General features: G+C 39.6%; 1 long non-coding RNA gene across 6 annotated transcripts in view; it reads left to right on the top strand.

Moving 5' to 3' along the window:
• The window catches only part of LOC147584729 (uncharacterized), a 159,271-nt gene that overhangs the window by 122,561 nt on the left and 12,646 nt on the right, over positions 1–24,064 (top strand). For all 6 annotated transcript variants that reach the window (XR_015252723.1, XR_015252720.1, XR_015252724.1 and 3 more), the window contains one exon: positions 17,138–17,311. This is a non-coding gene — a long non-coding RNA (uncharacterized LOC147584729). The remainder of the gene's footprint in view (positions 1–17,137; positions 17,312–24,064) is intronic.

Below are 24,064 nucleotides of genomic sequence, written 5' to 3' on the forward strand. Positions count from 1 at the left end.
GCTTGCATGAGAATTAAGCAGAGACTGAAAGGACTGTGGCACATAGGACACAGAGTTGGAGACGTGGGAAGGGCCAGATGTAGAAGGCTTTTTTGTACAGGTCAAAATATGTTTTTGAACACTTACGTGCATTTCCAGGCATTGGCAATACACAAATTAGAAAAAAAGTCCCTGCTATAAATGAACTCAAAGTTTAGTAGGATAGGAGGATATGACAACAAATAATTGCAATAAATCCAATCCTGACAAGTATTTGGATACTATTCAAATGACTGGGAGCATGTGGAGAGTTTTGATGTCAGGAGAATGTGATTACATTGCATTTCAGTGTCTTTCGGCATTGTAAAGAATGAAATGGAAGGTTGTGAAGCCAGAGATTAAGACATAGGAGATTCTACTGCACTGATTTAGGGAGATGAGAAGAAACTACCATTGGGGCAAGTGGTAACAGAGTTGTGTTGCATTCAAGAGATAGAATCGACAGAACTTGAGGATTATTTGACTGTCATGGGAGGAGGGAATGCTGTAGAAGAGGGTGACTCTCAGATTTCTGACCTCAGAAATGGAGCAAGGACGTTTGCTGTTCTTTTTCCTCTGTTGGAAGTTTGGCTTTTGCAGGGGCGTGTTGGGAAGGAAGTTCCTGCCTCTCTCCCTTTCTGTTTCCTTTGAGGAGGAGGGTTGGTTATTCAGCTTGGTCAGAGTTTGATGCACACTCACAATGATTTATGAGAGGGTGGGGCCGTTGTCCTCAAAATGAAGAATCAAGGAGAAGATCTCCCCTTCCTTTGTCTGTTCTTATGGGGAAGGGTTCTCTGCATCCTGTCTCCATCTGGGCTGTGAAACTGCCCTTGATGCTGACTGAGAAGCTGATACAGGCTCTGCCCTGTAGATACGTTACCCTGTTTCCTAAATGCTTGACTTGGGGCAAACAAGAATAAATAAGTAAAATTATCTTGGTAAATTTCTAGTACTGTACCCCAAAGCTTATGTTTTTGTTCTTCTTCACCAGCCATCAATAAAGGTGATATTTTGTCCCCATTCACCACTGATCTTTGCATATATGCTCTAGGGGCCAGAAACTTGGAAGCAGAGAGTTAGGTCCCGGCTTCTGAGGAGTGACTCAGTGCCTCTCGCCACCATAGGGGGACACAGAGTTAACTGTCTTCTCCCTCTAAGTCTTTTATCCAGCCACCCTTTCCTTTCTCAGGTGATGGGGTGACGTCTGCTTTTGCTCCAGCTCTAGAGCTTGATCATCATCTGTAATTTTCTCCTCTCTCATCACCAAGTTGCAGCAATTTCATCCTTGAAATGACCCTTGAGTCCATCACTTCCTTTCTATTTCAGTCATCCCAATTCCAGTTCAGGCTCCCATTATCTCTGACTTAGATGACTACAGAAGATTTTTAACCAGTTCTCTCTCCAGTTTTTTCTCACTGCTTTTGGAGTTTTCTTCAGTGATCATTTGTGATCATATCACTGTTCTGCTCAAAAACTTCAAACTGGTTATTGCGTATGAGAACCACCTTCTGGGCACCTGGGTGGCTCAGTCAGTTAAAGGTCCAACTTCAGCTCAGGTCATGATATCAGGGTTTTGGAGTTAAAGCCCTGCAACAGGCTCTCTACTGTTAGCATGGAGCCTGCTTCAGGTCCTCTGTCCCCCTTTCTCACTGCCCTCCCTCACGGGCACGTGCACTCAAGCACAGTCTCTGTCTCTTTCTCTCCAAAATATATAAACATTAAAAAAACAAAACAAAACAAAAAAAAAACAAGAACCACTTTCCAAGATGTGATGCCAGACTAGACAAGGGTGGTGCAAAGGAACTGGTTTGGGTGGTGGAAGATTTGGGTTCATTCTGGCTAGGTCTAGTTATCCTTGTGACCTTACAAGTTACTCTAGCTACTTGTTTCTCCACCTATAAAACAAGAGAGTAGAATTCGATGCTCTCACAGGTCCTATCCAGTTGTACGTTTCTCAGTGGCCGCATTTCTACTTTTCTAGCCTCGTGGTTTTCAAATAAGGCTTGACTTAGAACAGGACACCATATTCTGCACTTTCTTATGTGTCATCACTTCACTATCAAATGTGTTTAACAAGTGCTTCCTTTCCTATCCGTCACGGATTTCCTCTGTTGAGATCTTACTCATCTCTTAAGGCCCACATCAGATTCAACTTTCTCCACCAATCCTCTCATAATGGATTTAATCAGTTGGACTTAATCATTCCTTTGTTCTTGCTTTCAGAGCACTTGGTTTATAAATCATTGATGTTGTTCTGCAAGTGTCCAAGTATCTATTTTTTTCTCCCTGGTATGCTATAAACTCCTTAATGGGGAGGGTGCATGTGTATTCTTACTTAAATGTCTCCACCTTGACACTTTATGCATGGCAAGATCTTACTTGATAAATATTGCTTAACTGAATGGACATGATAAACATGCTATTCATTAAGGAGCATTGGTTTTCAATGTGGTCACTTTGGGGACCCTCATTCATCAGACTTGACTGATGAATTTTCATATAAATTTTGGAAGTTTTCAAAAATTACATTCAACCTCAAGGAACAAATATTTAGAGAGTGAATGTACTCTAATCTTTAAATTAAATTCCAAAATAAAATATCAAGGAGGTCTAGCACAGTGGGAGACTGCTTGGATTAAGTGTAGCCCCTTAGAGTAACATTAATGGATAATACCCTCTTGGTTGCATGGTCTTTGCACTGTTCTATGGAATCATGAACAATATATTTATTTGTACTTTATCGCTTTCCAAGGATGTTTCAGTAACGTTCTTGTTTTGTCAAAAAAAAAAATCAACTTTTTTCTGAAATGATGTATTCTCATGCAGATAAAAGTTGCTTGGTCGTTATACTCTGCATAAACTCTTACTTTAATGATGAAGATTCTGACCATGATGCTTCTTTACCCTAACTACTCATCAAACTGGAGTTAGAGCACAAAACTTTAATTGTCTTTGTAAGCAGAGAGGAGTGATTAATTGCTGCCTATTCAAAAAGTCAGTTAATGGAAAGAAAAAGAAACCAGCCCAGTGTGGGATTCTGTCCTGCTTTTCTCAACCAGAAATGCTCATCGGGCACTTGTCTGTTTCAGGCTCTTCAGATGTGGAGATAAAAACTTTAGCTAATTGTATCTTTAGAATGGGATAAACACTTGGGCTTTCTCTGAGTTTCAGCAGAGAAGTTCAGTGTCATTGATGATGCTTGCCATCTGAAACTGTACTTTCATAATCAGAGTAATTTTCCATTTAGGAGCCTCCTGCAGCAGCTGAACACTGGCAGAACACTCCAGTCCCCTGTGCTTGATAACTTCATGGCCTTTGTAGCACTGAGGGTGAGGAAGACGGTAGAGAAAATCTTCTTATATCTTAGCAACTAATTGATTTAGTAGGATTCATGACATTCAACAGACATCCTTATTACTCGCGTTGCCTTGTCCTAAATCCATCTCAGACCACTGTGACATGGAAATGCAATTTCTTTCTGGAGCTACTTAAGTAATCCCACAGTGTCTAATAATGTCCACTGTTCAGTCTGTTTTCCCAGCGTGCTACTTCTTTAGTTTTGTGACCTGATTTGAGTGAATGACATGCGTTTTGGGGGGAGAAGAGCTGATGTGTGGACGATTTAAAAAAAAGAAAAAAAGAAAAAACAGGAACTTTCAAAAGGAGATTTCATTTTAAAATGGGAGAAATGACGCAGTACCAAGATTTCGATATGCAAATCAGCCAAAATAAACCGTGCTATGCGGTGTTTGACATGCACAATGTCATTTAATGAGGCATAGTTATCCAAGTTATTTGAACTGCTTAAAAATCACTGTTAGCATCTGGTGAGAATCTGCCAAGTTTTACAGCTAATCTTCACACACACAGGGCTGCACATCGCTTCCAAGACGGAGCAGACACCCTTGCTCATTTTGCTACCTGGAGTTCCTTCTCCCCCCTTCTCCTAAATTTTAAACTAAATTCTCAGTGGTCATTCCTTGATTCAGGAAATAGTACTTTGTGCCAAAGTCCCTTTTACTTATGGTGCTATAGTTAAGTATTGGGAGAGGGGTGTGTAAGTACCTGAGAAAGCTGGCTTGAGGTGGAGTTAAATAAACGGTGTGCAGGTGAGAAAAATAAAAGGGGATCCGATTTGTCTGGTGGGATGAGAAGGAGTTACTAGGAGTTCTAGGAACAAATGTTCCCTGCATCAGATGTTAGTTATCAGTGATACAAATAACCATCCTGGCTATATTGTTGGGTAGGGTAAGATCTCAGAGTACAGGGAGAGAATAGAATATTCTAGGTGCAGGGCTCATAGAGGAGGCGGCCTTTAATAATTTATTCACACGGAAAACACATTTCTAAGTTGATTTTTAATAGTCACATTTGGGGGAGTTACCACATTACTTTAAAAATACAAATTTATCTTGGGGCGCCTGGGTGGCGCAGTCGGTTGGGCATCCGACTTCAGCCAGGTCACGATCTCGTGGTCCGTGAGTTCGAGCCCCGCTCAGGCTCTGGGCTGATGGCTCAGAGCCTGGAGCCTGTTTCACATTCTGTGTCTCCCTCTCTCTCTGCCCCTCCCCCGTTCATGCTCTGTCTCTCTCTGTCCCAAAAATAAATAAACGATGAAAAAAAAAATTAAAAAAAAAAAATACAAATTTATCTAAGCCTAATCTATACACGAATTGGTTTCCTTTCCTATATAAATATTGTCAAAATTTTCACCACATTGCCAAACCAATTTCTTCTTTCCTGGAACATATAAAATGGTTTTCTAGTGGTTCCCACAAGCAGAGTTTGTTTGAAAACATCATTCTTTTGTCCTGTTGGCTGGTCTTAATTATTTTTTATTTTCCTCTGGGGGATCAGAAGATTTGGCTGCTTTTTCTCCTTGAGGATAAAGCAGGAACTTCCAAATGCCCAGGAAAATAAATGTGTTCCTGACTAGGTGCCCAGTAGAATAATGTAGCTGAAATTATTGTTTTTTTATGATTATTAATACTGAATTATGCTGGTAAAATGGTCTAAGATCCTATGATGAGAAGAGCTGTATAAATATGAAATCACAGTGTTAAACAACAGCCGCATCCTCAAAGGATATTGGAAATTCACTTATCTAGATTTAAATATGAGAAAGAGCATGAAATGTGTTAGCTTTTGAGATAGGGATGTGGATAAATTTTCAGGTTCATATATAGTGATTATCTGAAGTCTATTCTGATTTATCCAGCTGGCTCTTCCCTACTGAATTGATAGCAGACTTTAATATACTGCATTTTTTTCATGTTTCAGCTACCATATGACTTTCACCATTAGGTAGTATGACACAGGGTGTGCTCTGGTAACAGCTGACCTTCAATAATTAGGGAACATCATCTTTGCTCTAAGTAAATAGAATACAAATGGCAGGCTTACTGTGCTGTTCCAGATTCTCTACATTTAAATTGGGAAATTTTAATTTTTTTAAATGTTTATTTATTTTTGAGAGACAGAGCACAAGCAGGGGAGAGGCAGAGAGAGAGAGAGAGAGAGAGGGAGAGAGAATTGGAAGCAGGCTCCAGGCTCTGAGCTGTCAGCACAGAGCCCAACATGGGGCTCGAATTCACGAACCGTGAGATCATGGTATGAGCCAAAATTGGGTGCATGACCGATTGAGCCATTCAGGTGCCCCTGAACTGGGAATTCTAAAACATTCATTAGGAAAGATTTCTTTCATCTTTCTTTTTTCTTAAAAACTATTTAGGGTAAAAAGGTGTAGAATATTTATTTATCCAAGGCTAAGCCAAAGACCCCACAGGGGAGGCCAGTGCTATGCAAGGCTTATAGCAAGAAGGGGGTATTATCCTAGGGACCATGCCTAAGGGTGTTTCTTTTTTATCCCATTCCTCTGGACTCTCACTCACACCACGTTCTAATAGTTGTGAGAGCCAATCTCTCGTAATGCTTCTTTCTCCATTCTCTAAACCATCACTTGAAATTGTGGAGACATAGGGAATTATGGAGTGTATGGGGGCAAAGCAGAGAGGGAATAACTGAGGTGACTATTGACTTATTTCAGCTTTGCGTGTATCTTTCCAAACTCAGTTGGTGACATGGGGACCCTAGAATGGGTAATTTGGCGGAAGGAGGCTTTAAAACTTTTCCATTATTTCTGAGGCATATTCATTCGAAGTTTGTAACTTTAAGACAGACCATGGGGCGCCTGGGTGGCGCAGTCGGTTAAGCGTCCGACTTCAGCCAGGTCACGATCTCGCGGTCCGTGAGTTCGAGCCCCGCGTCGGGCTCTGGGCTGATGGCTCGGAGCCTGGAGCCTGTTTCGGATTCTGTGTCTCCCTCTCTCTCTGCCCCTCCCCCGTTCATGCTCTGTCTCTCTCTGTCCCAAAAATAAAATAAAAATAAATAAACATTAAAAAAATTTTTTTTAAAAGACAGACCAAGTTTAGCTATTCATAAACCTCTATTAATTTTATAAAATTCCTTTGGAGTAGGGTTGTCAAATATAGCAAATAAAAGTGCAATGAATAAAAATATTGCATGGGACATACTTATACTAAAAAAATATTCATGGTTTATCTAAAATCCAAATTTAATTGGCCATTCTGTATTTTATCTAGCAATCCTATCTAGGAGACATTTTGGAGTTTACTACTGTCCCCCAGTTTTCTTGGGTTGATCTTGATGTATTAACACTCAGGAAACATTTTAATTACCAAAGCAAAACAGCTACATCAGGGTAGGAGTCAGAATTCATCTGTGTCATTGGCTATAGGCCTCTTGATATGCCTGCCTTCCAGAATTGTTTTTGGTAAATATTTCATATACTCTATTGAACAGAACAGATACACATAGTTAGGGGTTTCTGTAAAACTCTCCCAAAGCTATTTCACTTTCTATGGACAATGTTGGCTACCACTGTGGAGAGAGGTGGAGACCAGTGGGAACGATCACTATTGCCTTTGCAGTCTCAGCAACCTAGGAGCCTTGTTGACAGAAGTCCAGAAGGGCAAGAACACTAGGGACAGCCTCAGCTCCACAGGCCCACAGCAGCAGGGTTGAGGAGAATAGCTGTGCCATAAGGGTAAGGCTGTCCCTCTGCAATGTCCATGTTTCCATCACTAGAAGTCTGGAACTCTTCAAGCTCCTGAGTAAGAGCTCACTCATCTGAATAACAACCCACTCTTTTTTATTTTAAAGGTTGTATTTATTCTTGAGAGAGAGAGTTCATGCAGAGAGGGGCAGAGGGGGGGGGGGTGGGGACAGAGGATCTGAAGTGGGCTCCGTGCTGACAGCAGAGAGCCTGATGTGGGGCTCAAACTCAGGAGCCACCAGGAGATCATGACCTGAGCTGAAGTCGGATGCTCACCCGACTGAGCCACCCAGGTGCCTCTGAATAAGAACCCACTCTTAAAGGAGGAGAGAGCTCATGACCCATGAGGACTCCTCTTACCATGCCCTTTACTCCTATTCAGGTCACTTACTAAAAGAGGCCCAGGAATTTCAAATGATTCCAGACTCTCATCCCCATTGCCTCACTTCTTATCTCCCGAACCTTATTAATTTCTTCTGGAAAAAAGTTCAACCAGCTAAAAACCTCCCTATGTCTTAAACCTCTTCCTTGGAAGTTCTTTTCACTTTTCTTGTCTAACTAAAGCCTGGCATTACTTCCTGTGGAGGTCCCTCAAATATGGCACTTTCCTCTCCTATGTTCCTTGTAGAAAGGGATAAAAGCAGGTTTGGCAGGTTGCTTACCACTTCTTATCATTTCTAGATCATTCTTTCTACCCTCCTCTTCCTTAAAAATATTCAACTTTTACCCTCCATCATCAGAGTACAGTATCATTCGTACACATTTTGTTGCAACCATCCACTGCCCCATCCATCCCTTTGAATAATGCACTTCACCTCTCGAAGATTTTAGCTCACTGTCCCTCACACCAATACCATTCCTGTCACATTCTTGGTGGTTTCAAATCCAGGTATATGATCTCTCCAGTATTCTGTACTCTCTGTTTCTTTGCCTCACTGGACCTCAGTCAACCACTCCTCTGACTATAATCTGATCACTTCATTACCCATACACATCTGTTATCTTGATTTCAAACATCCCATTAACCGCTTACCACCCCATCCCTATCTCCCCAGTTTACTTCCTCAATTACAGGCTTCCCTATCATCTGAAAGAGCATTCCTATGAAACCTTTCATAAGCCAAATGGCATAAAGCAAAGAAGCAATTGCCATTCATTTATATGGAAACGTTTTTGAGTGTTGCAAGACCCCCCCCCAAAAAAAAAAAAAACCCTCTCTTCGGCTTTTCCGATACCTTAGGACACATCTTGCTAACAGACGCACAAAATAAGTCGAAAAAGCACAGGTGCTCACAGACACAGTTCAAAGCTATGGTGGCTTGAGGCTGAGATGCTGAGTGTAGCTCCTGGGGAAGGCGCATGGCCCTGCCGTTGTCACTGCTCTGTGTGTGCTGCCTCAATAACTGCTCGCTGCAAAACTGTGGTTTTTGTTTTTTCTCATAAAAGTAATAATCATCTTGGATTTCTTTCAGTTCACGAGACAGGCACTCCTGTAGGTCTTTCAACAAAGTGAAGTGGAGTAACAGGAACTTTCAGAAAGCAAGGGATACCTGTACGGCAACTGCAACAATTTTTCAAACCTCCCTCCACTACCTTTTCACTAGCCCTAAATCCCTAACCTCCTCTCTTAATCCCTTATCTAGTTTAAAATATATAGCCCTGGGGCACCTGGGTGGCTCAGTCAGTTAAGCATCTGACTCTTGATTTTGGTTCAGGTCATGATCTCAGTGTTCGTGAGATTGAGCCCTACGTTGGGCTCCACACTCCCAGTGGGAGCCTGCTTGGGATTCTCTTTCTCTCTCTCTCCCTCCCCTGCTTGCATGTGCGTGTGCTCTCTCCTTTCAAAATAAATAAATAAAAACTTAAAAAAAAATCTATATATGGCCCATCATTGTACTCATTCACTTGCAAATACTCTCAACTCCTTTGCCCCCTTTCCCTTTGTTATATTGGGCTAAATCATACTGGGCTAAATCATAATCTTGGTTAAAACAAGCTTTCAGAGTATTTCTGTGATTGAATCCAGTCTAATATATGTGAGACAAAATGCCCAATCCCTGATGACTGGTTTCATTTTATTTTATTTATTTATTTTTTTTTCAACGTTTATTTATTTTTGGGACAGAGAGAGACAGAGCATGAACGGGGGAGGGGCAGAGAGAGAGGGAGACACAGCATCGGAAACAGGCTCCAGGCTCTGAGCCATCAGCTCAGAGCCTGACGCGGGGCTCGAACTCACGGACCGCGAGATCGTGACCTGGCTGAAGTCGGACGCTTAACCGACTGCGCCACCCAGGCGCCCCTGGTTTCATTTTAAACACATAATCATTACTTTCAAGGTAGACCTTAATGCTACCAGCCATCTTACCAATCTACACGTTCTCCCGGGTTCCTAGATTAGTGCCGTGTACTTCCTCTCTTTCATTCCTTCTGAGCACTCCACCCCCCACCCCTTCCTAACTCTCACCTAACAACCCTGCTTTCTACTTCCCTGGTAAAATAAAAGAAATCAGAAGAAACCTCCACATGTTCTAATCACCTGTCTTCATCTTAAGATGAAAGAAAACTGCTTTTCTTTGACTGTAAATAAATGGTATTCCTGGAGAAGACCAAATACTCCTTGAGTGATTAGACCCCATGCTGTCTCCCCTACTCAGAGACATTTTAGCAACTCTCCCCCACCTCCTTTTTTTTTTTTTTTTTTTTTTTTTTTTGTAGCTCACCTATCCCCCTCTGTTGGATTATTCTCATTAGCTTGTAATTGTGTTGTTATTTTTCCAATATTAAAACAAAACAAAAACAAAACCAAAAACAAAAACACCTCATGACTCTGGTTTCTCCTCTAGATATTAGATCTCTCAAACTCTCCAGAGAGTTATCTATGCTCACTGACTTGCTGTTTCTAATTACTCCACTCTCTTCTTAACCCACTCAAATCATCTTTAAATTCCCACTGTACCGCTGAAACTGGTCTTATCAGGGTCACCTATGGTTTTCTTATGGCTTAATCTAAAGATTATATCTATATCTCATCTCACTAGAGTAATCAGAAGCATTTGACGTAGATACCCTCTCTGTCCTTGATATATTTTCTTCATTTGACTTCCAAGACACCACATTTACCTAGTTTTCCTTTTACTTTTAGAGGTACAGAACTACCATGCCCTTCATGTCTACAATTTCTAAACATTGGAGTGTGCCAGGGATCACTCCTTAAACTTTTTCTCTTTTCTATTAATTTTCCCTGTTCCCGAAAGGATATCATCTAATTCATGTTTTAAAATACCATCTACATGCATATGATGTCATGTTTATGTCTCATGCCTGGACCGCTTCTCTGAACTTCAATATCCAAGTGCATCCAAATATTCCATATATACGATCCTTACCTGATGTTCCATGGGGATGTCTAACAGATATAACATACTCAACATTTCCCAAATAGATCTGCTCACATCCCCTCCACCCCACCTCCAAATCTGTTCTTACAGTTGTTTTCCATATCTTTACTAATGGAAAATTCATCTATGTACTTATTCTAGCCAAAATTTTGGTGTTATCATTGACCCGTCTCATTTTCTAGCATTCCACATATGATTTGTCCAAATTCTACTGACTTTGCCTTCAAAATATTTTCTAAATTTATCCCATTCTTACCATCTCCACTACAACACCTGAATGATGTGCCTAAATTAATTCAGTAGACTCCTGATTTTCCTGCTTTGGCTCTTACCCTTTTTGGTCTATTTCCAACATAGCAGTTAGAGATATTGGGAAGTGTGACTTAGTTCATATCATTTTCTGCTCGCATGGTTCTCTTATCTTTTACTAGGCCATGTATTGTCAACTATACCTCTCTGATTTTATGTTCTACCACCATTGCCCTCATCCATTCCATTCTGACCACAGAATGGAGGCTTATCTACCCATTTAATCTAAATTTCAACTCCTTGCCTCCATCCCCACACTTTTTTCCTTCTTAACCAAATTTATATCTTTTTAGACTATCTAACAATTCCATAAATTTCTTAGTTACTGGATATACTGTCTGTCTTCCTGATAGAATCTAAGCTCAACACAGGCAAGATTGTTAGTCTATTTTATCCTCTGCTACATATCCTCAGTGTCTTGGCACATAGGAAGTACTCAAATATTTATCAAATAAATGAATGAAAGTATGAACACTCATGGACGATGTTCCTGAATCTGTGAGGCATATAAAATGAACAACACTGTGGGTGTTATTCACTTTATTCCTGAGTATTTTATGGATGCAAACATACTTTTTCAGAAGACTTGGAAAATAGCCCTAGAGAAATGTATGTATTGGGGATCATTGCCTAGGGTGTGAGATAATTTTAAGAGAATGAAGGTTGTTTTTGTGGAGTAAGTAGCATTCTGGGGGCTAAAACTATTAGGAAAAAAAAAGGCAGTTCCTTCTCAATGTGGTAGAATATTTAAATGAAGTGGCAGAGGCAGGGGGAGATTTATAAATAAAATGACCAACTTGCTTAGCTGTACATAAATCATCTTTCGTATTGAAAGGGACCAGGAATAACAAGATGCGAGTACTTGAGCAGAAATGAGGCTTGATTTGTCATTTTTCAAAAGGAGGTATTACTATATGGCCTACCCTGATTTTGTAGTGAGCTTCTGTTATTATCAAATGATAGGGTTATAGAAATATACTGTAGCTTCTGAAATGCAACACAAATGCAAGGGATTATTTTGGGGTGCCACTGGCCAAGAAATGATCCAGTAGGGAGTGTGAAGCAATCAACAGTCAACAGAATGAAAATCCCAATTTATCTAGAGGCTTATTGGTGGCTATTAGGGAGAGGTAGAATGTGGTTAAACCAGCGTGGTCTGATGGATTATTGTGGTCTACAGTGCGTAAGAGGTTAAGGCAACTGATTTGAAATCTAATGGAATTTCTGTGTGCAGTTTGGAGTCTGCTCCCAGTTAACTCCTCAGGGCTATAATGTGATTTGAAGTGGAGGATGGATTGAAGGCATAGAGCAGGTTTCAAGAATCTGCGTGCAAAGTAAACAGCATCTGGCCAATCACTTTGGTGGGCATGAATTCCAAAGAAGGGATCACCAGAGAGTTCATGATAAATGCCTTGGTAACGTTATAAATGTGAAAGACAAAAGATCGTAGGGCAACACCGAACAAAGCAAAAGGTCGTGGGCTTAAAGGTTGAGCAGATCTTGGGGCTGGCTAATAGGAGTGGCAAATCCTGGTAAAGCTACAGAAAATGTGGCAAATCAAAATACTCTGATTATGCCCACACCCGGGTCTTGCTACCTTTGTAGTTATGAAGTTTTTCCTCATTTCCTAACCTCCTGCAGCAATTTAAGCCTGTCTCCTCTTTTATAGTGGTCATAAAATTATTCAGCCTCCTTTTAAAATACAGCTCCTGCATTTGACTCTCTGATCTCCTGCAGCACTGATTTCCACTGTGTGCAGAAGTATTTCATTTTATTGGTTTTTAAATTTTCTTACTGCGCCATTCATATGAGTACTTATTCTCATATTGTGCAATGGCATTTTAAGCCTAGAATTGATAACTTTGTTCCCCCTGTACCTTTCCTAATCTTAAATGGTGCAATTAAGTTCCTTTCTAACTATGCTCATTGTCAGGCTGGAGAAACCAGGTTTTTATAATCTTTCATTGCATGTCAGTCCTGCCAGACACCTTACCTCCCTCACAGGCCTAATCTGGACCTTTCTGCTAAGCACACTGAGCCCTACCCTATAATCACCACCAGGCAGCAATTGTGAAATACTTTGAAAATTGTGAGGTCATTACCTGACAAAATCTTACATTTAGGTAATGCTTTTATCCCTGAAGATACCTGTTGTTCTTTGCCAACAATCTCAACACTCCGGACAGCATCTGTGCATGTCGAAAATGTACATCAAAAAGTACATGTCAGTGTGTGTCTGTGTGTAGCTCCCTGAAAGGGGTTTGCCCCATCTTTGTGCCCCCTGCAAGGCAAGGGGGATAAGGATAGATAGAATGGTCTTGCGGGTCTCGTGGAAAGAAACCATGTTTGCTGTCGCTGCAGGCTGGTCGTTTTGGGTGGCCAACCAAAAGCCAAATAATAAAGCCAAATAAAATAAAACAGAACATTGAGCAGTTGCTAGAGGCAAAGAAAAGTGTCAGTCTAGGCTTTTGTTATGGCTGTGCCGTAAGCATCGGTGCATGGAAGCAGCTCTGGACTGGCACTAGGATGATGCTGTGTAATTTGAAGCAGGAAAAGCACAGATGCTGGTTTATTAAATATCTGCAGGTTTTAGTAGTCTTGTGTAGCTTCCTTTCAAAAGGAAGGGAAAAATCCCTCCAAAGGGGGTTCACAATTTTCAGTTCACCTGATTTGAAGCTCTTTGGCCTGTGTGTGTGGCTCTTACCTCAGGGATGGTTTGACCAACTCTTTTATGAACCTGCCCAGGGAAGGTAGGGGCTCATATTTTTGAGGACAGCAACAAAATTGCTTTGATGATATTTAATGCCATCTTTTCAGAGATCATGCATGGTACGGGCTTTCCCGATGATCAAATAATAACATGAAGCAAAGAAGCATCTGCTGGTATTACATGTTGTAAGGTCCAGAAATGCAGATGAATTTGGCAGAAGACACATAAATAGCCAGTGCTAGACTCTGAAATGCAGAGCCAGGGCTAGCGCTGAGACCCCTGGGACCATTTTACTTCTCCTCATACGTTTTTGTCTTGGGTGCCAAATTTAGGGAGGAGCTAATGAACTCAGCACTTGAGCTAAATAATATTCCAAAGAAATTTTTAAATCAAAAGTCGTACAAAAAAATCCACATGGAATAAAATATCAGAATTTTCCATAAAGGCAGCCCCAGGATAAGTGGTGTTTTTCCTTTTGCGTCAGAATCCAGTGTAGCTTGGCATGAGACTGTTGCAATTGTACAGACCACCCCATCCCGCATCTACTGGTGGTGATGACACCTAACTGCTCTCAGCTGCGTAAGACTTATTCCCTGGCACCTTTCTTAGGAATATCTCAAGTTTGGTATCTACGTTTCCAAGGAACCATTGAACTCCAGAGTGTAACTTATGTTTCCTTGGGCATTACATTCCTACCGATATCATGGAAGATACTGCTCAGGGGATTGAAAATGGTACTATTTTGTGGTGCTTGTTCTCAAGCTCAGATCTCTAATATATAGAGCAGTGCTGCATTTGAGTATTATTTTAATTAATATAATATATATAATGCACTGATCCAAATAAGAAGAAGAGAAAAGAATATAGGATTTTTACAGAATTTTTATAGAATCGCAATTACTTAAAATGGACAAATATATAGAACTTGAGAATTAAGGGCAACTTATGTTCCTGATGTGACCTTGCAGTGATATACTGTGGACAAGTTCAGAATATCACATCTAGGGTAGTCTCACCACTCACTTCTCTTCTACTTAAGGCTCTACCTGAGTTGCTAACAGTCACAACAGGGCAGGATGGGGATTAACGGGACTGTCCATTCATAGTTTATAGCTCAATTGCAGAATTGGGCCTGGCCCAGAGGCCAAAACAGGTCTTCCTTTTTCATTCCTGTTGTCTTGAATTAATCTATCCAGTTACAAGAGGGTAGAGGATGGGGGGACACTGACTTACCTTATTCTTTCTTAGGAGACTAGAGGTTGAGATAAATGTTCATTGTTTTCAGGCAGACAGAGCCAGGAAACTGGGCCATGAATGAATAGAGCCCCTCCCCATGTTAATTCCACCCAATAGATAATAGTAGCCGGTGCAGATGAGTTTCTTACCAGAATTAATCACTGGGAAAGAGAGCATATAAGTATAGGCTGGTAGATGTATTTCCTATAGAAGGCAGAGCTACTGATGAAAAAGCCAATTTTGTAAGCCTGGCTTCTTTTTCCTCATCAAGCTCCATGTACTTGCTTGAGACCATTATCCAAATAAGTAATTATCAACAATTTCAAGGGTCATGGTTATCAGCACACTGCGGAAAAGATTAGGTTCAGCTCTTACAGGTAAAACAAACAAAACAGAATAGAAGAAAAATTAACAGTGGCTTGGACAAGATGAAAATATATTTGTTTTCACATAAAAGTCTAGAGGTAGATAGTTCAAGGGTGCTATGGTGCCAGGACTCAGATCTCTTCTGTTCTGTTCTACCATTTGTGTCTTCCATTATTAAGGTCACCTTATGATACAGAATGGTCAGTCTAGCTTCTGTCATCAAACCACCACATTCCAAACAACATCAAGAAGAAGCAGATACAGAGTAAAAGGTGGACATTAGCTGACTCTTTAAAAAAGCATTAGGGGCCCCTGGGTGGCTCAGTCGGTTAAGCGTCTGACTTCGGCTCAGGTCATGATCTTACGGTTTCGTGGGTTTGAGCCCCACATCGGGCTCTGTGCTCACAGCTGGGAACCTGGAGCCTACTTCCGATTCTGTATTTCCCTCTCTCTCTCTGTCCCTACCCCACTGGTGCTCTGTCTCTGTCTCTGTCTCTCAAAAATAAATAAACATTAAAAAAAATAAAAAAATGAAAAAGCATTAAAAAACTGCCATTTGATTTATGCTTGTATCCCACCATGTAAACTTAGGTCCCTGGTCACACCTAGCTACAAGAGAAGGTAGAAAGGTGACATATTCTGCATGAGCAGAAATTGGAAGGAGGACATATTAAGGAAGAAGAAGAAAATAGCTATTGGATACCTAGCAGTCTTCGCATAAGAACAATTATTGGTCTCGGAAGTCTGAATTATGGTACTTCCACATTGGAAGGGCTGGATTCTCATTGATGCAGCCCAGTTAGTCAAACAGTAGGTGGCTGAAATTGTAAATGCATTGATTTTTGTGTCATGTTCTTTATCTTTTATCTTTTATAAACCTGTTTTTATTATCTGATTGCCTTATCAGAACATAATTATACTTAAATTCTTACTTCCTTTATATTTCTTAATGATCATCTGATTATTTTCTCTGCTACCTTTAACTTTGTCTTTCTAGGTAAAATTAGGTGTCACCTTGTTTACCACTGCATTCTAGTTCACTATAACTTACAGCTGAACCTCACCCACCTCTTACTTTATAGACTATTTGAAAATATTCTAAAGCAATGTATAAAAATGCCACATGGATACATACACTCATATGTGAAACGTGAAGGGTTACGCTTTGATTTTCAGTGGATATGCGTAAAACTTAATATCTACTTCAACATAACAGCAGGTTTAAGTTATTATTACTTTAACATTAAGAATGTATTTGCTCCTACCAAAAGCATAAAAAGATTTAGGACTTTTGTGATTGTTAGCTTTAGAAAGTTAAGAATGTATGGTTCTCACATTCCTTGAGGGATCCAAATGTCCATAAGTAGAATGAGGAAAAACGTATCTACTTCCTGAAGACACTAAGTGATATACCATTTGAGAACACCACTATATTTTCATTCATATGGCTACTGGGGTAGAAATCAGATGAATCCGATTTATTGCTGAGGAAAGCTATCCAGATGCCCAGCATCTGTATCTCATTTAATGGAGTTTATAATTGTGATGATTGTAGAGTTCTAAGGATATATCCATTGAGAATGCCAAAGATATACAGCATCATTTCAATTTCATGAAGGTCAAAACCTGCATAAGATAATGTCTCTTATAATTTAGAAATAAGAGAGTCAATTATGTTAGAAGCTGCATAATGTTTATGATTCTCCAGCTCTTTGCTAGAAGGAATTATTAAACAGCCATGTGAATAGAGAGAAAATTCATCTGCCCAGGGAAATAAATGGTAAATTTAGCAATTTTGGAATGGGACAATATTAAGATATGGTGAAAATACTCATTTATTAAATTCTAATAACTTAATAGTAATAACTTTAATGATATCCGTTATTAAGGATATGGCAGCAAATTTCTCTTCTTCACTCTTGGTTTAACTCATTATTTTGGTCACCATATGCTCAGAATCTATTCTGTACTATTCTGTTTAGTCTATTCCTACATAATTAATGATAGTTAATAAATTGGCAGGAGGTGGAGCAATCAAATACAATCAGTTCATATTGAGACAACTTCAACTTGACACAAAGAAATATTCTATGTGCTTTCCTCTGGTGGATTTCCAGTTTCAGAAGTCCTAGAATGCTGGCCCTTACAACTTTACCTGGATGGGAGTCATAAATCTCAAGTCATTGATCCTCAAACGTAAGTGGCTATTTTTTTAAAATTTAAGTTCCTCTAATAAAGGTAGGATCTGTGCTTATTAAAGTTGTCCCTATAGACTGTAAATTGTGACATTACATTCAAGATTAACAGTGTGAGGCCAGTGAGATTTTTGTCTTCCATAAATAAAAAAATAGTCTCAAAGTCAGACTTTAAGGATAGGCCAGGAGGCTGAAGCAAGTTCCTTATATCTTGTGGATCTTATTAAGGTTCCTTCTAGATAATTGCTGCTACATAAGCTAAATTTATCTGCCAATGAGAAAAAAAAAAAAAAAAACAACGAAATCAATACAATTGGCCAAAAGAAAGAAAGCATATGATGCTCTTGACCATAGAAGTCATTACCTAAGTTGATAACAAGTAAGTAAATAACACTGAAATACAGCCAACTTCACGACCCACCAGAAAGTAAAGAGAACAGAGAAAGCCAAATGAACGGAGCAAACTTTGGTGCTTTGTTATTTGTTGCTTTGATTAGCACTAAGCTTGCTATGCTAGTCAAAAGACAGGAGCACCTGGGTGGCTCAGTAGGTTGAGCATCTGACTCTTGATTTCAGCTCAGGTCATGGTCCCAGAGTTGTGGGATTGAGCCCCGTGTTGGGCTCAGGGCTGATGGCGCAGAGCCTGCTTGGGATTCTCTTTCTCTCTTCCTCTGCTCGTGCTCTGTCTCTCTCTGTCTCTGTCTTTCTAAATAATGATAAATAATACTACTAATAAAAAATAATAAAATCCTCATTCTTAAAAACAAAAAATAGAACTGGAAATTTAGATTATCACCACACTAACATTTCCACTCATGTTAGCTTTGGTTCCAGTTTGGAGCTTTTAGGTCTCCTGTTTGCCTTTGTATTTAATGTTTGTAACCTTTTCTTTTCTTTTTTTTTTTTTTTTTAACGTTTATTTATTTTTGAGACAGAGAGAGACAGAGCATGAACGGGGGAGGGTCAGAGAGAGAGGGAGACACAGAATCTGAAACAGGCTCCAGGCTCTGAGCGGTCAGCACAGAGCCCGATGCAGGGCTGGAACTCACAGACCGTGAGATCATGACCTGAGCCGAAGTCGGACGCTTAACCGACTGAGCCACCCAGGCGCCCCTGTAACCTTTTCTAATCATTATAAAATTAGATAGGCTTGGATGTTGTGAAATAACATTAATTTACGATTGTCTTTTACACTTTTACTCTGTCAACATTTTACGATTTGTAAAGTAAATAAGGAACTTCTAAAAGCACCAGTGGGGCGGCATGAATTTTTGTTTTCCTGGATAAAGAAAATCTTTATAATCTAAGACTACCTCAAGCAGTGTTTATGATAAGTTCTTGATAAAAGGAGTATAACAGCAATCCCCATACAAATCTTTCTTAAGGCACCATGACTATACAGAATCAAAAACTTTCTGTTCTCTCCTTGTTTGGAAATTGTAAGCAGATCTTCCTCACTGAAAACATTTCCATTGCTTGAGAGACTATATAGGACCATTTCAGTATTTTTAGCTTTCAGAGAGTTCACTTCTCAAGAAACATCTTGTCCCGAAGAAATGTTTGGAGATCCATGGCTGTGATATAAAAGGAAGTGCTGTGCAGTGAGAACACACTTTATGTTAACTCATCAGCTGGAAATGTCAGAAAACGTTCCTAAAAAAAGTGAACACTCCTGTTTTCTTTTTTTTTTTTTTTAGTTTTTTTTTTGTTTTGTTTTGTTTTGTTTTGTTTTGTTTTGTTTTTGTTTTTTGTTTTTTTTTTTGCCAGGGAGCTAGTGACCAGACACATCCATTCAAGCTGTATCATCAGGACTTTCACACAGACACACACACATACAGATGCAGACATACACACACACACACACACACACACACACACACACACACACACACACGACTCACATTTACCAACAAAGCTAATTGAAGATATAATCGCAGGACTAAATGTAATTTGCTATCTCCTTGCTAGTGTCAGCTAGTGGCCACTTTGCTACAGGCTATCATTTTTATTGCCAGTGGGAGTCAGTGATAGGCATAGAATTATTGCCCGATAATGACACCATTACTGTGTGTCACTACTGTATTTGGACTTGGGGCTATTTGTAACTTGTTTGATTCCCAGCACAGAGCTGTAACTGAACAGAATATTCTAAATGTGCACATTTGTTATCCAGATACCATAGATCAGGGTCAGCAGGGAAGCAACAGACAGTACATTCAGGGCTGCTGTAAGCTCACGTTGAGTTATGTCTGTGCACCCAACTCAACACCATTCACTCTTGGCATTTTCAGGTGGCACAGCGTCTGCACTGGTAATTTGTGCGTATTTGTGATCAAAAGTAGGTCCAGTAAGGGAAGCCATATGGTTTGTCGTTCAAGTCTGATGCATTTGTGAAGTAGCAGATGCAAAATCGAGCACACCTGGAATTCAGAGGCAGAAGCCCTGACAGAGCAATCTGTTGTAGAACACTATGTATGCTTGAGGATTTGTGGGGATGAAGTCCCTACAGAAAAAAATCTGCCTTGATATAACCCACATCTTAATATATAATCTACAGTGGCTGTTGGGCTTTTTTTTTTTTTTTTTCATGGCTGGATACATTTACATTCACATTAGTTTTCTGTGACAATTGAATAACTAGGGCAGCAAACACTTCCTTTACTTGAAGGAATAAAAAGAGTAGGATGTATCGTAAGAAAATTCAGGCAGTGCCTTAGCTATATTGTTTTGCAGTGTAGAATCTTTGTGAATATAGGGAGTGCACTTACCTATGATGAGTGGTGTGTGTGGTCATGGCTGAATTGTAGAACTACATGTGGGTGGCTTCTTTTGCATTAATTTTGTGTTCTACTTGTAGTGGGAGTGCCTCTGGTCCAGAGGTAGACAGTGTCGCAGAATGTCACATGGGTTGTGCATACTAGATTATTAAGGTCAAATATTATTGTATAAAGCGGGACTCAGGAGGGAATTGAACCAAGGCACAATCTGATTCTAGTGCATTTGGCAGTTAAAAATCCCTCTTTTCTCTCTATTGTGTGTTCACGTAGTAACTCTGAATAACTGACAATCAGGGATAGTATAGGCACAAACAGACGTAGAAGCTTCACGATGTAAGGATATATAGAAAAGACTCCTTTGGTTAGCATGGTATGTCAACATTTGAGCTGACACCTGAGGATACATTAACCCATCTTAGAAGAAACTTCAAGATATTTTTTGCCAGTAGGAAACAAGAGAACAACAAAAAAGAGCAAAGATAGCTGCAGTGGTCAAAAGATGTGCTTCTGTGTCCAGAAATTGTGTTAGCTTAGGGGAATGTCACTGTGTAGATTAAGAAGAAATTTCAAGATTTGACAAGTTTTATGTAGTTTAAAATGAGAATTATATTAAAGGAGAGTATCATTATCTTCAACTGATACCATATTCTAGTAGCACTTACACAAACTGAAAAAAAGTGAACCAAGCAAATTTTGAAGTAAAAGTCAACAACGGGTTTCTTTTTCTTTCTTTCTTTCTTTCTTTCTTTCTTTCTTTCTTTCTTTCTTTCTTTCTTTCTTTCTCTCTCTCTCTCTCTCTCTCTCTCTCTCTCTCTTTCTTTCTTTCTTTCACATGGAAATAACATATTAGAAAATTCTTAAAAATGGGGAGATGTTGAGAAAGCAGTGTGGGGTAGAGAGACAAATCTATACAGGTCATCTGGGCTGATAAGACTAATGGATAAGACTAAGAGGTTGCTCAACTGTGGGAGGAAACCTGGTACTTTAACCCAAGTGTGAGGGCAGTCAGCAACAGGAAAGACACTGACCAAATGGAGCTAACTTCTTGATCAGAGTTGTCCGGTTGATGAAAGATACCCTCTTCCTGGTTACCTTGGCCATAGGACATTTATCTTATGTTAATGGCATTATAATTAGGAAACAAACATGCCAATTTTTAAGAGGGTGGGGCACCTAATTACCTCCACTTTTGGGAAATTCTGGGGGTAATTTGGGAGATTTTTGCCCCAGAAGGTATGTAATTGATGGAAAGAATATTAAGATAAATTAATGGGAATCCATGGACAAGAGGGCTTCCAGTGCTTTCTACTCCTACCCTACTCAATCTTATCATCTCAGTATTTTATATCCACCTAACTTCCCTGGTACTTACTATCATCATGGCAAAGAAATCAGAAACTCTGGACTGGGAAATGCAGAAGCTCATACTCTTGGGGTCCTGTGAAGGGTTTGGAAAAATCTAGGTAGTCACTGGTTGAGTTTCTCCCTCATCCTTGACATCACATCCATAACATACCCCACAGCTCTGTGTCAGCTAGTTGATGCTCTTTTTCTCATGCTATTACACACTTGGAATGTAGTTACCAGGGCATATGTTTTGTTTCACTAGTAACTATGCCACGAAACACCGATCTATCTTGAGCAGCTACAAAGAGGATCAGGGTTATTTCAAAACAGTTTTTACTTATCTGATGTATTTGTCAAACACATATAGTGCTCAGTATGTGCCAGGCACTGTTCTTAACACTTACCGATATTAACATATTGTCGTAGATACAATTAGATAGAAAATTCCTGGCGGGGTGTGGCAGAGTTTTTTTTTGCCTTGGAAAATTCAGATTATTGAAAAAAATATTATATGTACATTGAAAGAGGTTCAAAATGTTAATTGGAGAAATCTGACCTAAAATCCACATTCATTCAGGGCTCCTTATGCATGGTCCATGGTTCTCCAAGAAGTCCATGAATGGGCTTTCAGGACACTGTAGTTGTGAGTCTGCCTATAAAAGTCTGCCTATTCCTTTTTTATGGAGGAAAGAGTGTATCTTCTTTATCAGATTTCCAAAGGCATCTGCAACTCTCAATGGCAGTGGTGGTTCACGATGTTTAGCTCCCATTAGCATCTCCTCCTTTTAAGTTCAGTCTTACACAGACAAATTGGAGAATTAAAATATTTACTGTGTATGCAGATGCAAATTGCTGATGTTGATGTGGAAGGATTTTAGTTAAACTTCCTCTCTAAAAATGCATCAAAGCCAGGAACAGCAAGAAAAAGACAAATAAAGGTGAATGCTGTAAAAAACCATCAACAGTGCGATGAGGATAAACAATCCCAAACTGCAAAACATGAAGCATAACCGTCAAATCCTTGATGCCTAGCTTGAGACCAGAGTGTTTGCTGGCATCTGGCACAAGTCTTCTGCAATCTGGAGAAAAGTGATTTCCACCAACGTGTCACTGTCCTGCACGGAAGTGGTAAACAAAGTATTCCTGATATCATGGAATTTACATGCTAGTGTGGGAAGACAGAAAATAAAGTGCTCAAGAAGAGAATTTCTGATCGTGATAATGCTCTAAAATAAAACAAGGTGATCTCTGTTGTGTATGTGAGGATCTATGGTCTTTGAGAGGGTGACATCTGAACTGAGACCTGACTGACAGCAAGACGACAGCCTGGCAAATATTTGGGGCCAGAGTTTTCCAGAAAGGGGGAAAAGTAAGTAAAAGGAATCTAAGGCAGGGGTGATGTTGGCAGGAATAAGGAATTATAAGAAGGTCATTATGTTTGGCTTCAGCCAGTGGAAGAAGTGGTAGGAAAATGTATATGTAAATGTTATAAACCATGATGAAATCATTAAATACCATTCATTATTATTATTGTTTTTAATCTGGAAATGGAAAGAATTAAAAGTGGACTAATTTCTTCATCTTTTGTAGCAACGCATTTGTATGTACTTTTAAAGTTAACACATGTTGTTAAATAGCATAATGATTCCAACCTCTTAAAAATTTAGAACTAATTTCTTAATATTTAAATATTAATATCTCTGTGGTAAAGAAAATGTGAAAATAGTTCAGCATTTCTTTTAGTTACATTTTTTTCTTCTTCTGGTAAATTCAAAGAAAATTTAATAGTTTTTTTTTAAAAGTAGCATTGGTGTAGTTGTAGTGTTGGGAAATTTTTCTCCCCTTCCTTCCTTCCTTCCTTCCTTCCTTCCTTCCTTCCTTCCTTCCTTCCTTCCTTCCTCCTTTCTCTTATACAGATGGGATGTGCACAATATGTCTGAAATGATGTTCACCGAATGGCAATGATAAATATTTTCACTTATCTGTTTGTTTATTCTTAGTTTAACAACAGACATGAAATGTGATTCAATTAAAGGTATTCATATTAACATTTTGTGAGGTTTTTGCTTCTATAATTTTTGCTCTTACTTTCATTGGCCTAAGAGACTGAGTGATTCTGTGCTTGTGTTTCTTTCTTTCTCTCTTCATTTCTAGCATTTAAACATGTTACCTAAAGGGCGCCTCGCCTGGGTGGCGCAGTCGGTTAAGCGTCCGACTTCAGCCAGGTCACGATCTCGCGGTCCGTGAGTTCGAGCCCCGCGTCCGGCTCTGGGCTGATGGCTCAGAGCCTGGAGCCTGTTTCCGATTCTGTGTCTCCCTCTCTCTCTCTGCCCCTCCCCTGTTCATGCTCTGTCTCTCTCTGTCCCAAAAATAAATAAACGTTGAAAAAAAAATTAAAAAAAAAAAATAAATAAACATGTTACCTAAGATCTTTGATCATCTTTTATAAATTGTAGCTTTCTTACATTTTTCAGAGACAGTGCAATATGAACAACTTTATCAAGATATTTCCTAGCCTTTTCCATACTCATGAATTGAACACTTTCCTTCAGCCCATCATATTAAATAGAATCTTATTATTTTTGCATTGATCTTTAGTATCTTTCTACTGGTGAGACCTATAAACTAAT

This window comes from Puma concolor, chromosome A1, assembly GCF_028749965.1.
Source record: "Puma concolor isolate L17-30 chromosome A1, mPumCon1.1.hap2, whole genome shotgun sequence".
In the NCBI taxonomy this organism is placed as follows: Eukaryota; Metazoa; Chordata; class Mammalia; order Carnivora; family Felidae; genus Puma; species Puma concolor.